Consider the following 17,253-nt stretch of genomic DNA (forward strand, 5'->3'; position numbering starts at 1 on the left):
AGTAACAAACACACCCAAAGTAACACACACACCCAAACTAACACACATTCCCACACTAACACACATAACCACACTAACACATACACACCCAAACTAACACACACACACACACACTAACACATATACCCACACTTACACACACACCCAGACTAACACACATTCCCACACTAACACACATATCCACACTAACACAGACACACACACCCAAACTAACACACACCCACACTAACACACATATCTACACTAACACACATATCCACACTAACACACACACCCATACTAACACACATACCCAGACTAACACACATATCCACACTAACACACACACCCACACTAACACACATACCCAGTCTAACACACATATCGACACTAACACACACACCCATACTAACACACATACCCAGACTAACACACATATCCACACTAACACACATATCCACACTAACACACGTACCCAGACTAACACACATATCCACACTAACACCCACACCCACACTAACACACATACCCACACTAACACACATATCCACACTAACACACATACCCACACTAACACACCCACCCACACTAACACACATACCCAGACTAACACACACACCCACACTAACACACATATCCACACTAACACACACACCCACATTAACACACACACCCACATTAACACACACACACCCACACTAACACAGATATCCACACTAACACCAAGCCCCACACTAACACACATACCCAGACTAACACACATATCCACACTAACACAAACACCCACATTAACACACACACCCACACTATCACCCACACTAACACCCACACCCACACTAACACACATACCCACACTAACATACACCCAAAGTAACACACACACCCAAACTACACACATACCCACACTACCACAAACCCAAAATAACACACATATGCACACTAACACACACACCCACATCAACACACATATCCACACTAACACACATACCCACACTTAAACACACCCAAAGTAACACACACACCCAAACTAACACACATTCCCACAGTAACACACATACCCACACTAACACACACACACCCAAACTAACACATATACCCACACTAACACACATACCCACACTAACACACACACCCACACTAACACACATACCCACACTAACACACATATCTACACTAAGAAACATACCCAGACTAACACACATATCCACACTAACACACATATCCACACTAACACACACACCCACATTAACACACACACCCACACTAACACACACACCCACATTTACACCCACACCCACACTAACACACATACCCACACTAACACACACCCAAAGTAACACACACACCAAACTACACACATACCCACACTAACACACACCCAAAATAACACACATATGCACACTAACACACACACCCACACTAACACGCATATCCACACTAACACACATACCCACACTAACACACCCACCCACACTAACACACATACCCACACTAACACACATATCTACACTAACAAACATACCCAGACTAACACACATATCCACACTAACACACATATCCACACTAACACACACACCCACATTAACACACACACCCACACTAACACACACACCCACATTAACACCCACACCCACACTAACACACATACCCACACTAACACACACCCAAAGTAACACACACACCAAACTACACACACACCCACACTAACACACACCCAAAATAACACACATATGCACACTAACACACACACCCACACTAACACACACACGCCCAAACTAACACACACACCCACACTAACACACATACCCGCACTTAGACACACACTCAGACTAACACACATATCCACACTAACACACACTCCCACATTAACACACATGTCCACACTAACACCCATACCCACACTTAAACACACCCAAAGTAACAAACACACCCAAAGTAACACACACACCCAAACTAACACACATTCCCACACTAACACACATAACCACACTAACACATACACACCCAAACTAACACACACACACACACACACACACTAACACATATACCCACACTTACACACACACCCAGACTAACACACATTCCCACACTAACACACATATCCACACTAACACCCAGCCCCACACTAACACACATACCCAGACTAACACACATATCAACACTAACACACACACCCACATTAACACACACACCCACACTAACACCCACACTAACACCCACACTAACACACATACCCACACTAACATACACCCAAAGTAACACACACCCAAACTACACACATACCCACACTACCACAAACCCAAAATAACACACATATGCACACTAACACACACACCCACATCAACACACATATCCACACTAACACACATACCCACACTTAAACACACCCAAAGTAACACACACACCCAAACTAACACACATTCCCACAGTAACACACATACCCACACTAACACACACACACCCAAACTAACACATATACCCACAGTAACACACACACCCACACTAACACACATATCTACACTAACACACATACCCAGACTAACACATATCCACACTTACACACATATCCACACTAACACACACACGCACACTAACACACATATCCACACTAACACACACACCCAAAGTAACACACATACCCAGACTAACACACATATCCACAATAACACACACACGCACACTAACACACATATCCACACTAACACACATATAAACACTAACACACATACCCACACTAACACGCATATCCACACTAACACACATACCCACACTAACACACCCACCCACACTAACACACATACCCACACTAACACACATATCTACACTAACAAACATACCCAGACTAACACACATATCCACACTAACACACATATCCACACTAACACACACACCCACATTAACACACACACCCACACTAACACACACACCCACATTAACACCCACACCCACACTAACACACATACCCACACTAACACACACCCAAAGTAACACACACACCAAACTACACACATTCCCACACTAACACACATATCCACACTGACACACACACACGCACACAAACGAACACACACCCACACTAACACACATATCTACACTAACACACATATCCACACTAACACACACACCCATACTAAAACACATACCCAGACTAACACACATATCAACACTAACACACACACCCACACTAACACACATACCCACATTAACACACATACCCACACTTATACACATTCCCACACTAACACACATAACCACACTAACACACACACACCCAAACTAACACACACACCCACACTAACACACAAACCCACACTTACACACACACCCAAAATAACACACATATGCACACTAACACACACACCCACATTAACACACATGTCCACACTTACACACACCCAAAGTAACACACACACCCAAAGTAACACACACACCCAAACTAACACACATTCCCACACTAACACACATAACCACACTAACACACACACACCCAAACTAACACACACCCACACTAACACACATACCCGCACTTACACACACACCCAGACTAACACACATATCCACACTAACACACACACCCACATTAACACACATGTCCACACTAACACCCATACCTACACTTACACACACCCAAAGTAACAAACACACCCAAAGTAACACACACCCAAACTAACACACATTCCCACACGAACACACATAACCACACTAACACACACACACACCCAAACTAACACACACACCCACACTAACACATATACCCACACTTACACAGACACCCAGACTAACACACATTCCCACACTAACACACATATCCACACTGACACACACACACACACACAAACGAACACACACCCACACTAACACACATATCTACACTAACACACATATCCACACTAACACACACACCCATACTAAAACACATACCCAGACTAACACACATATCCACACTAACACACACACCCACACTAACACACACACCCACATTAACACACACACCCACACTAACACACACACCCACATTAACACCCACACCCACACTAAAACACACATACCCAAACTAACACACATTCCCACACTAACACACATAACCACACTAACACACACACGCCCAAACTAACACACACACCCACACTAACACACATACCCGCACTTAGACACACACTCAGACTAACACACATATCCACACTAACACACACTCCCACATTAACACACATGTCCACACTAACACCCATACCCACACTTAAACACACCCAAAGTAACAAACACACCCAAAGTAACACACACACCCAAACTAACACACATTCCCACACTAACACACATAACCACACTAACACATACACACCCAAACTAACACACACACACACACACTAACACATATACCCACACTTACACACACACCCAGACTAACACACATTCCCACACTAACACACATATCCACACTAACACAGACACACACACCCAAACTAACACACACCCACACTAACACACATATCTACACTAACACACATATCCACACTAACACACACACCCATACTAACACACATACCCAGACTAACACACATATCCACACTAACACACACACCCACACTAACACACATACCCAGTCTAACACACATATCGACACTAACACACACACCCATACTAACACACATACCCAGACTAACACACATATCCACACTAACACACATATCCACACTAACACACGTACCCAGACTAACACACATATCCACACTAACACCCACACCCACACTAACACACATACCCACACTAACACACATATCCACACTAACACACATACCCACACTAACACACCCACCCACACTAACACACATACCCAGACTAACACACACACCCACACTAACACACATATCCACACTAACACACACACCCACATTAACACACACACCCACATTAACACACACACACCCACACTAACACAGATATCCACACTAACACCAAGCCCCACACTAACACACATACCCAGACTAACACACATATCCACACTAACACAAACACCCACATTAACACACACACCCACACTATCACCCACACTAACACCCACACCCACACTAACACACATACCCACACTAACATACACCCAAAGTAACACACACACCCAAACTACACACATACCCACACTACCACAAACCCAAAATAACACACATATGCACACTAACACACACACCCACATCAACACACATATCCACACTAACACACATACCCACACTTAAACACACCCAAAGTAACACACACACCCAAACTAACACACATTCCCACAGTAACACACATACCCACACTAACACACACACACCCAAACTAACACATATACCCACACTAACACACATACCCACACTAACACACACACCCACACTAACACACATACCCACACTAACACACATATCTACACTAACAAACATACCCAGACTAACACACATATCCACACTAACACACATATCCACACTAACACACACACCCACATTAACACACACACCCACACTAACACACACACCCACATTTACACCCACACCCACACTAACACACATACCCACACTAACACACACCCAAAGTAACACACACACCAAACTACACACATACCCACACTAACACACACCCAAAATAACACACATATGCACACTAACACACACACCCACACTAACACGCATATCCACACTAACACACATACCCACACTAACACACCCACCCACACTAACACACATACCCACACTAACACACATATCTACACTAACAAACATACCCAGACTAACACACATATCCACACTAACACACATATCCACACTAACACACACACCCACATTAACACACACACCCACACTAACACACACACCCACATTAACACCCACACCCACACTAACACACATACCCACACTAACACACACCCAAAGTAACACACACACCAAACTACACACACACCCACACTAACACACACCCAAAATAACACACATATGCACACTAACACACACACCCACATTAACACACATACCCAAACTTACACACACCCAAAGTAACACACAACCAAACTAACACACATTCCCACACAAACACACATAACCACACTAACACACACACACATCCCAAACTAACACACACACCCACACTAACACATATACCCGCACTTACACACACACCCAGACTAACACACATTCCCACACTAACACACATATCCACACTGACACACACACACGCACACAAACGAACACACACCCACACTAACACACATATCTACACTAACACACATATCCACACTAACACACACACCCATACTAAAACACATACCCAGACTAACACACATATCAACACTAACACACACACCCACACTAACACACACACCCACATTAACACACATACCCACACTTATACACATTCCCACACTAACACACATAACCACACTAACACACACACACCCAAACTAACACACACACCCACACTAACACACAAACCCACACTTACACACACACCCAAAATAACACACATATGCACACTAACACACACACCCACATTAACACACATGTCCACACTTACACACACCCAAAGTAACACACACACCCAAAGTAACACACACACCCAAACTAACACACATTCCCACACTAACACACATAACCACACTAACACACACACACCCAAACTAACACACACACCCACCGTAACACACATACCCGCACTTACACACACACCCAGACTAACACACATATCCACACTAACACACACACCCACATTAACACACATGTCCACACTAACACCCATACCTACACTTACACACACCCAAAGTAACAAACACACCCAAAGTAACACACACCCAAACTAACACACATTCCCACACGAACACACATAACCACACTAACACACACACACACCCAAACTAACACACACACCCACACTAACACATATACCCACACTTACACAGACACCCAGACTAACACACATTCCCACACTAACACACATATCCACACTGACACACACACACACACACAAACGAACACACACCCACACTAACACACATATCTACACTAACACACATATCCACACTAACACACACACCCATACTAAAACACATACCCAGACTAACACACATATCCACACTAACACACACACCCACACTAACACACACACCCACATTAACACACACACCCACACTAACACACACACCCACATTAACACCCACACCCACACTAAAACACACATACCCAAACTAACACACATTCCCACACTAACACACATAACCACACTAACACACACACACCCAAACTAACACACACACCCACACTAACACACATACCCGCACTTAGACACACACTCAGACAAACCACATATCCACACTAACACACACTCTCACATTAACACACATGTCCACACTAACACCCATACCCACACTTAAACACACCCAAAGTAACAAACACACCCAAAGTAACACACACACCCAAACTAACACACATTCCCACACTAACACACATAACCACACTAACACATACACACCCAAACTAACACACACACACACACACTAACACATATACCCACACTTACACACACACCCAGACTAACACACATTCCCACACTAACACACATATCCACACTAACACACACACACACACCCAAACTAACACACACCCACACTAACACACATATCTACACTAACACACATATCCACACTAACACACACACCCATACTAACACACATACCCAGACTAACACACATATCCACACTAACACACACACCCACACTAACACACATACCCAGTCTAACACACATATCGACACTAACACACACACCCATACTAACACACATACACAGACTAACACACATATCCACACTAACACACATATCCACACTAACACACGTACCCAGACTAACACACATATCCACACTAACACCCACACCCACACTAACACACATACCCACACTAACACACATATCCACACTAACACACATACCCACACTAACACACCCACCCACACTAACACACATACCCAGACTAACACACACACCCACACTAACACACATATCCACACTAACACACACACCCACATTAACACACACACACCCACATTAACACACACACACCCACACTAACACAGATATCCACACTAACACCCAGCCCCACACTAACACACATACCCAGACTAACACACATATCCACACTAACACACACACCCACATTAACACACACACCCACACTAACACCCACACTAACACCCACACCCACACTAACACACATACCCACACTAACATACACCCAAAGTAACACACACACCCAAACTACACACATACCCACACTACCACAAACCCAAAATAACACACAAATGCACACTAACACACACACCCACATCAACACACATATCCACACTAACACACATACCCACACTTAAACACACCCAAAGTAACACACACACCCAAACTAACACACATTCCCACAGTAACACACATACCCACACTAACACACACACACCCAAACTAACACATATACCCACACTAACACACATACCCACACTAACACACCCACCCACACTAACACACATACCCACACTAACACACATATCTACACTAACAAACATACCCAGACTAACACACATATCCACACTAACACACATATCCACACTAACACACACACCCACATTAACACACACACACCCACATTAACACACACACACCCACACTAACACAGATATCCACACTAACACCCAGCCCCACACTAACACACATACCCAGACTAACACACATATCCACACTAACACACACACCCACATTAACACACACACCCACACTAACACCCACACTAACACACACACCCACACTAACACACATACCCACACTAACATACACCCAAAGTAACACACACACCCAAACTACACACATACCCACACTACCACAAACCCAAAATAACACACATATGCACACTAACACACACACCCACATCAACACACATATCCACACTAACACACATACCCACACTTAAACACACCCAAAGTAACACACACACCCAAACTAACACACATTCCCACAGTAACACACATACCCACACTAACACACACACACCCAAACTAACACATATACCCACAGTAACACACACACCCACACTAACACACATATCTACACTAACACACATACCCAGACTAACACATATCCACACTTACACACATATCCACACTAACACACACACGCACACTAACACACATATCCACACTAACACACACACCCAAAGTAACACACATACCCAGACTAACACACATATCCACAATAACACACACACGCACACTAACACACATATCCACACTAACACACATATCCACACTAACACACATACCCACACTAACACGCATATCCACACTAACACACATACCCACACTAACACACCCACCCACACTAACACACATACCCACACTAACACACATATCTACACTAACAAACATACCCAGACTAACACACATATCCACACTAACACACATATCCACACTAACACACACACCCACATTAACACACACACCCACACTAACACACACACCCACATTAACACCCACACCCACACTAACACACATACCCACACTAACACACACCCAAAGTAACACACACACCAAACTACACACATACCCACACTAACACACACCCAAAATAACACACATATGCACACTAACACACACACCCACATTAACACACACACACCCACATTAACACACACACACCCACACTAACACAGATATCCACACTAACACCCAGCCCCACACTAACACACATACCCAGACTAACACACATATCCACACTAACACACACACCCACATTAACACACACACCCACACTAACACCCACACTAACACCCACACCCACACTAACACACATACCCACACTAACATACACCCAAAGTAACACACACACCCAAACTACACACATACCCACACTACCACAAACCCAAAATAACACACATATGCACACTAACACACACACCCACATCAACACACATATCCACACTAACACACATACCCACACTTAAACACACCCAAAGTAACACACACACCCAAACTAACACACATTCCCACAGTAACACACATACCCACACTAACACACACACACCCAAACTAACACATATACCCACAGTAACACACACACCCACACTAACACACATATCTACACTAACACACATACCCAGACTAACACATATCCACACTTACACACATATCCACACTAACACACACACGCACACTAACACACATATCCACACTAACACACACACCCAAAGTAACACACATACCCAGACTAACACACATATCCACAATAACACACACACGCACACTAACACACATATCCACACTAACACACATATCCACACTAACACACATACCCACACTAACACACATATCCACACTAACACACATACCCACACTAACACACCCACCCACACTAACACACATACCCACACTAACACACATATCTACACTAACAAACATACCCAGACTAACACACATATCCACACTAACACACATATCCACACTAACACACACACCCACATTAACACACACACCCACACTAACACACACACCCACATTAACACCCACACCCACACTAACACACATACCCACACTAACACACACCCAAAGTAACACACACACCAAACTACACACATACCCACACTAACACACACCCAAAATAACACACATATGCACACTAACACACACACCCACATTAACACACATACCCAAACTTACACACACCCAAAGTAACACACACCCAAACTAACACACATTCCCACACAAACACACATAACCACACTAACACACACACACACCCAAACTAACACACACACCCACACTAACACATATACCCGCACTTACACACACACCCAGACTAACACACATTCCCACACTAACACACATATCCACACTGACACACACACACACACACACAAACGAACACACACCCACACTAACACACATATCTACACTAACACACATATCCACACTAACACACACACCCATACTAAAACACATACCCAGACTAACACACATATCAACACTAACACACACACCCACACTAACACACACACCCACATTAACACCCACACCCACACTAACACACACACCCACATTAACACCCACACCCACACTAAAACACACATACCCAAACTAACACACATTCCCACACTAACACACATAACCACACTAACACACACACACCCAAACTAACACACACACCCACACTAACACACATACCCGCACTTAGACACACACCCAGACTAACACACATATCCACACTAACACACACTCCCACATTAACACACATGTCCACACTAACGCCCATACCCACACTTAAACACACCCAATGTAACAAACACACCCAAAGTAACACACACACCCAAACTAACACACATTCCCACACTAACACACAAAACCACACTAACACATACACACCAAAACTAACACACACACACCCACACTAACACATATACCCACACTTACACACACACCCAGACTAACACACATTCCCACACTAACACACATATCCACACTAACACACACACACACCCAAACTAACACACACCCACACTAACACACATATCTACACTAACACACATATCCACACTAACACACACACCCATACTAACACACATACCCAGTCTAACACACATATCGACACTAACACACACACCCATACTCACACACATACCCAGACTAACACACATATCCACACTAACACACATATCCACACTAACACACGTACCCAGACTAACACACATATCCACACTAACACCCACACCCACACTAACACACATATCCACACTAACACACATATCCACACTAACACACATACCCACACTAACACGCATATCCACACTAACACACATACCCACACTAACACACCCACCCACACTAACACACATACCCAGACTAACACATACACCCACACTAACACACATATCCACACTAACACACACACCCACATTAACACACACACACCCACATTAACACACACACTGTTGTGGTTACACTGCCCCGAGCTGCCTCCCCGGCACGTTCAAGCCACTCCCCCAGCTCGGACGTGCCGGAAACATCCGAGCGCTCGGCTCGCGCTCTGAGAAGAGCGCTGCACTGCACCAGGTGTTTGCCATCATCCATCAGGCACACCTGTGGCAATCAGGCAGCCCTCTACAAGAAGCCTCCCAGAATGTCTCTCAGTGCTTCGACGTACTGAACCCTGCGGTAAAGTTCTGACAAGCCCTCCAGCGTTCCTTGCATTCTGTTTATTCCCCAGTGTCTTATCTTCGTGTCTCTGTTTCCTCCCAAGACTCTCCCTCCGCGATTTCCACGTCTCCCCGCGTCTCCCTCGTCCCCAGCGACCTTCACGTTTCTCCCCGGACCTCTCCTGCGATCTCCCCCCTTGTCCCTCTATCTGGACCCCTCCTTTCGGACTCAACTTCCCGGATCTCGGACCTGGACTTTCTCGGACAACCCCCCTTGGATCACGGACTGGACTTTCTCGCCAGGTGCACGCACATTTTTTCAACACCTCCTGGTCATTTACATATCGCACCACACATTGGCTAAAAACACTCACACAGTTATACACGCAAACCACGGGACACCACACATAGTTTACTCACACATCCCACTAACCGAACGCCTTTTTTCACCATACATTTCCCTCACACAATAAAACCTCCCTTTGCAGCTTTGGAAGTTATCTCGTGTCTGTCTGTCTTGGGTTTCGCCACACGGGTCAGGTTCTGGTGCGCGAGCATAACACACACACCCACACTAACACAGATATCCACACTAACACCCAGCCCCACACTAACACACATACCCAGACTAACACACATATCCACACTAACACACATATCCACACTAACACACATACCCACACTAACACGAATATCCACACTAACACACATACCCACACTAACACACCCACCCACACTAACACACACACACCCACACTAACACAGATATCCACACTAACACCCACACCCACACTAACACACATATCCACACACACACCCACACTAACACCCACACTAACACACATACCCACACTAACACACACCCAAAGTAACACACACACCCAAACTACACACATACCCACACTAACACACACCCAAAATAACACACATATGCACACTAACACACACACCCACATTAACACACACATCCACACTAACACACATACCCACACTTACACACACCCAAAGTAACACACGCACCCAAACTAACACACATTCCCACACTAACACACATACCCACACTAATACACAGCCAAACTAACACACATACCCACACTAACACACATATCTACACTAACACACATACCCAGACTAACACACATATCCACACTAACACACATATCCACACTAACACACATACCTAGACTAACACACATATCCACACTAACACACATATCCACACTAACACACATACCCAGACTAACACACACACCCACACTAACACAGATATCCACACTAACACCCACACCCACACTAACATACATACCCAGACTAACACACATATCCACACTAACACACACACCCACATTAACACACACACCCACACTAACACACACACCCACATTAACACCCACACCCACACTATCACACATACCCACACTAACACACACCCAAAGTAACACACACACCCAAACTACACACATACCCACACTAACACACACCCAAAATAACACACATATGCACACTAACACACATACGCACACTAACACACATATCCACACTAACACACATATCCACACTAACACACACACCCACATTAACACACACACCCACACTAACACACATACCCACACTAACACACACCCAAAGTAACACACATCCAAAGTAACACACATACCCCTACTAACACACATACCCACACTAACACACAACCAAAAATCACTGTCCAAGGGAACGAACGCCAGCCAGGATGATTGTCGGAACTGCAGGTCTGCATGGGCTAGCAGTTAGCCTAGCCTGCCCCGCTTCCGCGTCCCGTCAGACCGCCCCCGGCACTTCTTCCTCAGGTGCAGCTCCAGGTAGGGGCCGTGGTCTCCGGGCCCACCGGACGAGGCAGACCAAGCTCTCCCAGCCAGACACCCTCGACACACCTCTCCGCACTGCTCACGACGACATCAAAAGTACCACAGTCAGTGCCAGGTGAGGCCGCCGCCAGGCCGCCGTTGGTGTTATCGGAACCGCTAGTCTGCATGGGCTAGCAGTTAGCTTAGCCTGCCTTGCTCTCCAAGCCATCAACGAAGACAGAAAGTAGACGCAGACGTAGACAAAGACACTGCATGGACGGTGCTGGGTGAGGCCGCCGCAAATGTGAATTCGCGCCGCCATCTTCCCACACCAGCACTGGGTGAGACCCCGGAAGTAGTATTTGCCCAGGAAGGGGGCAAATACTACTTCACGGTACTATATCTCCTCGTTTGATTTTTTTATGAACCCCACAAAGAGCAGTCAGCCCAACTGGAGTTAATCCTTTTTTTCACTTATTTTGAGTAGCAGATGGACATAAGACAACATGTAGAGTGCCAAAACACACTGTTCTCAAGAGCATATCTTAAGTTCAATTAAGCAAAAAAATTCTACAACTTTGATGACCTTACACGCTCTGAATGGCAGCGCCACATAAACATCCCCATCCTGCTGCAGTTAGCCTGGTGCTTGGTGCTGTTAGCCTGGAGCTGTTAGCCTGGTGTGGTTAGCCTGGTGCTGTTAGCCTGCTGCTGTTAGCCTGCTGCAGTTAGCCTGGTGCGGTTAGCCTGGTGCTGTTAGCCTGGTGCTGTTAGCCTGCTGCTGTTAGCCTGGTGTGGTTAGCCTGCTGCTGTTAGCCTGCTGCTGTTAGCCTGGTGTGGTTAGCCTGGTGCTGTTAGCCTGGTGTGGTTAGCCTGGTGCTGTTAGCCTGGTGTGGTTAGCCTGGTGCTGTTAGCCTGGTGCTGTTTCGCCTGGTGCGGTTAGCCTGGTGCTGTTAGCCTGGTGTGGTTAGCCTGGTGCTGTTAGCCTGGTGCGGTTAGCCTGGTGCTGTTAGCCTGGTGCTGTTAGCCTGGTGTGGTTAGCCTGGTGCTGTTAGCCTGGTGCTGTTAGCCTGGTGTGGTTAGCCTGGTGCTGTTAGCCTGGTGCTGTTTCGCCTGGTGCGGTTAGCCTGGTGCTGTTAGCCTGGTGCTGTTAGCCTGGTGCGGTTAGCCTGGTGCTGTTAGCCTGGTGCTGTTAGCCTGGTGCGGTTAGCCTGGTGCTGTTAGCCTGGTGCAGGTCTGCTTTCTAAACAGCCTTCACAACAGATGCTTGTGTTTATGATGCTGATGTGACGTATGCGTAGACTCACTGGGCAAACCGAAGCTTCGCCCTGGAACTTTCAAGTAAATATTCATATTGGTTTTCATTAATGTTTTGTTATGTACCAGCTGTTAGCTTATTTTCTTGGCAATCTGGGCTCCAACCCGATGGGTCCAAAAAGGAACTGTGATGTTACAGCCGAAGGACAGAAGGACAGACTAGTTTAAAACCCATTCACAGGTCACGTTTGATTTGATTCTGCAGGCCTCAACACCTTAGAAGAGAAAAGCCAAACTTGACAAGTCAGCCTCCATTATTTGCTGCTGACATTTTTTAAAAGGTTGGAAAGAAAGTACATGGAAAATAACTTGATTACAATAATTGTCCTCACATGGGTTGAACAGACTCACTGCATCTGATAGCAAATAAGCCAAAACCCATAACCGTAGTAAGCCGAAAATATGTCTTTATTTCTCAGTATAAAACAGTTGTATGAATATGTCCTGTGTAGAATGGAGCTTATGCTATATATATATATATATATATATATATATATATATATATATATATATATATATATATATATATATATATATATATATATATATATAAGCTCCATACAGGATACAGGAAAAAAGATTTTAATGCATAGCAGTACAGGCCTGTTTCGTGCGTCTTGCACTCATCAGCTGCTAATGTGTTTTCCCCTTATACACACACATAGGATATATTCCGCTCCTCATTAGTGGAGCACTCAACACCATTGACGGTTTCAGAAAAACGCGAAATATATATATATAGTTTGTGCTATGTTATATTGTATTATATATATCTATATATATATAATATAGCTTATGCTATATTATATCATATTATATTATATTATGGGAGAGTAGGGGGCAAATGTACAGCCCAAAGAGGGAAAAAAGGAGCATGCAGTGGTCTTCTAACTGTCCCTGGCCCATTTTCCAAGCATGAGATATATAGCGTTACAAGTTATGTAATTCTGTCGCTTTTCCACGTGGTTTATTGAGCCGTCTTTACATGTGTAGTGACCGTTAGCCGCTTATCTGGACTTCTGCAGTACACTCAGGACCTACCAGGGTTCTGCTTTACCACAACATACACATAACTTTTAGATTTCTGTACTTTAAACTGCCTTTCCGTGTGTTGCACACTGCAATGTCATCACAATGATTACAGCCAATATTACAACCAAAACCTTGTTTATAAAATACAAACAATGTTTTTATCATATAGTTTATGCGTTTTTACAAAATGTGAGTTTGATGCTGTGACCAGGCATTATTAGGTCACTCAGGTACTGCCTGTTCTCTGACAAGAGCTCCTCCATTGGAAAGCCACATACCAGGAAAGCACACACACGTACAGAAAAAACTGCTTCACTCACCTTCTGAAGCGCACACACTCTGACTTTCTGCAGCAGGGTCGACTCTGGTGGGAAGTCCTGCAAGAAGCGCGGCGTTCTTGGCCTTGACTTGTCCAGCTCGAGCGGTGGAAGTGGCCTGGGTCTGCAGCTGAGTGGGGTTAGGGAGAGTCTGCTCCTGTGCTGTGCAGGCAGGGGTTAGGGAAGGGAACACATGTGAGGAGGCAGGGGAAAGGGAGGGCCACTCAAAATGATGGTCTCAAGTTTCACGTGATGTCACATGCAGGATCACTGCGCACACCTAAAAGTAAAGGAAAAACAGAACATGGCTCAGAGCAACTTTCTGACAACACAGCACTGTGGGGAAATCACTGTACCGTATGGCTCACGTAGCCACGCCGAACCCACTGCACTTCCCATGTTCACAACTGAATCTAAACCAGTGGAAATACAGAAGGTTGTGTGATCAACCCAGTGTAGCATAAAAGTCTTGTCTGTGATATAACTCACACGGCTGCCTACTCTAAGAACACATTTGGAAAATCACCACAGAAGGAGGACTATATAAACCTGTCCCTAAAACTGTTTAACCAGTAAACTGTTGCTGCGGACCAAAGGAAGGAACAA

At 44.9% G+C, this 17,253-nt stretch overlaps 1 protein-coding gene across 1 annotated transcript in view; it reads right to left on the minus strand.

Moving 5' to 3' along the window:
• Positions 1 to 16,797, minus strand: part of LOC130107007 (sodium-coupled neutral amino acid transporter 3-like) — a 187,628-nt gene extending 170,831 nt beyond the window's left edge. Inside the window, exon 1 of the mRNA XM_056273391.1 lies at positions 16,651 to 16,797. The gene's annotated coding sequence lies outside the window, so the exon portion shown is untranslated. The remainder of the gene's footprint in view (positions 1 to 16,650) is intronic.
• Positions 16,798 to 17,253: the final 456 nt, after the last annotated feature.

This window comes from Lampris incognitus, chromosome 2, assembly GCF_029633865.1.
Source record: "Lampris incognitus isolate fLamInc1 chromosome 2, fLamInc1.hap2, whole genome shotgun sequence".
Classification (NCBI taxonomy): domain Eukaryota; kingdom Metazoa; phylum Chordata; class Actinopteri; order Lampriformes; family Lampridae; genus Lampris; species Lampris incognitus.